The sequence below is a fragment of the Octopus bimaculoides genome, chromosome 3 (assembly GCF_001194135.2).
Source record: "Octopus bimaculoides isolate UCB-OBI-ISO-001 chromosome 3, ASM119413v2, whole genome shotgun sequence".
NCBI classification, from domain to species: domain Eukaryota; kingdom Metazoa; phylum Mollusca; class Cephalopoda; order Octopoda; family Octopodidae; genus Octopus; species Octopus bimaculoides.
In genome coordinates, this window is record NC_068983.1 from 41,952,595 (window position 1) to 41,955,094 (window position 2,500).

Here is a 2,500-nt window from a genome sequence, read left to right on the forward strand (position 1 = left end):
GAGCGACCGCGTTGAGGAGTGATTCTCAACCATTTTTCAACTATGGACCCCTTTGATTCTTATTTTGCTTGGGTGCTCCCCCACAACCATTCGATGTTTAAATATTCTTATACAGTAATACCTCGGCTATCGCGAGTGTTACGTTCTAACCAGCCCCCGCGATAGATGGAAATCTGCGAAGTAGAAACAGTGCTGTACTATGTATTTTTAAAAATTGTTTTTTATAATTTGCATATATTTATTTTATTATGAATATAAAACAACACCACAGTTCGTGCCAGTTACGAGGCCAAACATCCCTGAAAGTTTCATCCGAATCCATCTTGCGGTTCTTGAGATATCTTGTCCACGGACAAACAAACAAACACGTCCGAAAACAATACTTCCACCTTCGTTAAGGCAGAGGTAATAATGCGTTATTCTCTTTTTAAGACGATAGGGTGTGGTTTGAGAAAGAACTGGCTGCTATTCCTAGCTGGTCCAAGTTCCTTCGCGAGGTTTTAAATATAAATCTGTTTTGTTCATTATGAAAAATCTCACCTAGATTCATGCTGCATAAATTAATTCATCATTTTTCTGTTAATTTATTTGTTTCATGTACGAGTAATTCTGGTTCTTTATCAAGGTCGTCTTGTATTCATTTCATCCTAAGTGACCACTCACTTGTATAGACTCCATATATCCAGATCAACAAGAGACCTACTTCGCCATATCAAACACTACTGATCTTTCCGCCTTCAAAAGTTAAATGTGTTAAATGTATTAAAAGAGATATAATATTGCTAAAAAAAAACGCCCGGAAGATACTCAGTGTATACGTTTCGCCTTTCTTGAAGTTTGTCAATTCCGTGCATCTAATTCTCATCTGCCTCAACGAAATTCGTGCAACGAAGCACGTCCGTCTGTCCTGTGAGTCACTGCAGCGAAGATGTCTGTCTCATGAGTCACTGGAGCAACAATATCTGTATCACTTCGATATAGTATTTTTATGAAGAGATTTTATCTCTAGCAATTCCTCAAACATCATGCTTTCAAAATGGTGTATATACATTTAGCATGGTATAGAGATGGTGATTTTAATTTAATGCTGTTTCAGTGGTATACACCGAGATCTTTTTATAGCCCGGCATGCTTCTTCAATACTAGTTTTTTTTTTCGCTATTTCCTGTATACCTGAGCATGAATTTCGTTTAAACAGATAACAAACGGGTGCATGGTATTGGCAAGCCTCAAGCAAATCGAGACGCACCCGCCGTTCTTATGAGTCATTGCAACGACGATGTTCGTCTCATCCCGATATGTTATTTTAAACATAATTTGTCTACGAAGGGATTTTATCTCAGACAATTACACAACATCTGGCCTTGTAACAGTGTCTATTCATCTCGCAAAAATATTTGATTAATACTACTGTACTTCTAGTTCAAATTCCACCGAAGTTGACTTTGCCTTTCATCCTTTCGAGGTCGATAAAATAAGTACTATTTGAATACTGGTGTCAATATAATACCCCAGAATTTAAAACCAATATTATTGTACTTATTTACACTACTTCATTGCAGTAATTCCTAAACAAACATACTGTACTTCTTTACGCACCAACACTACAAAGAATAAGTACACAAAATTATCAGTCAAAATAAAGTCCCACTCAATGGTGTCGACTTAACTTATAAAACCTATTCTCCCTCGAAATTTATCGTCTGTATTAAAGAAATCATTATTATTTCAAGATAGCATGACTTCTGTAAGAATATCTTCGAAGTGAATATTGACTTTTAAAATGTCGCGTTGACATTAAAATCTCCTCTTCACATTCATGCAGATGAATCGCTACAAGAAAACTTTCAATGACTTCACATTTCTACATTTTATATTTCATATTTAATATTTTATGTTTTATTATCCGTCTTAATGCTTTTTTTCCTCTTGTCTTCCATGTTGAATCTCAAACCTTGCAAGTCGTCTTTTTCACTTTCCTTTATATGTCATCTCTCTCTCTCTCTCTCTTTCCGCCTTCTTTTCGTCTGTCGTCCTCACCCATTCCCTCTCTCTCATTCTCACACCTCACTCATTCTGCATTTCTCTCGTTTCTATCACGCTCTCACTCATCTCCCTCTTTCTCTCCCCCTTTCTCTCTCGCTTTATCACCCTCTTACTCTCTCAATATTTCAGTCATTTTCTAATCTCTTAAGTTATCTCACTGTATTCAATAATGAATCATCAAGTGTTGCTTTGCTTTTCTCAATTAATATATACAGCATATGATATATATTTTATACCCGTTTCACTGTCTGTCTTTATCGTCTGCTTGCCGCTGCTGCTTCATCTCCATTAGTCAGAAACAGTCTGCCCTCCCCCTCTCTCCTCTTCTCTAATTACTCCAAGCTAAGTCACTAACTGTCACTCTCTTTCAGACTCACATTTTCACTCTCCCTCTACCTGTGTCTCTGTCTGTCTGTCTGTCTGTCTCTCGTTCCGTCTGTCTGTCTATGTGTCT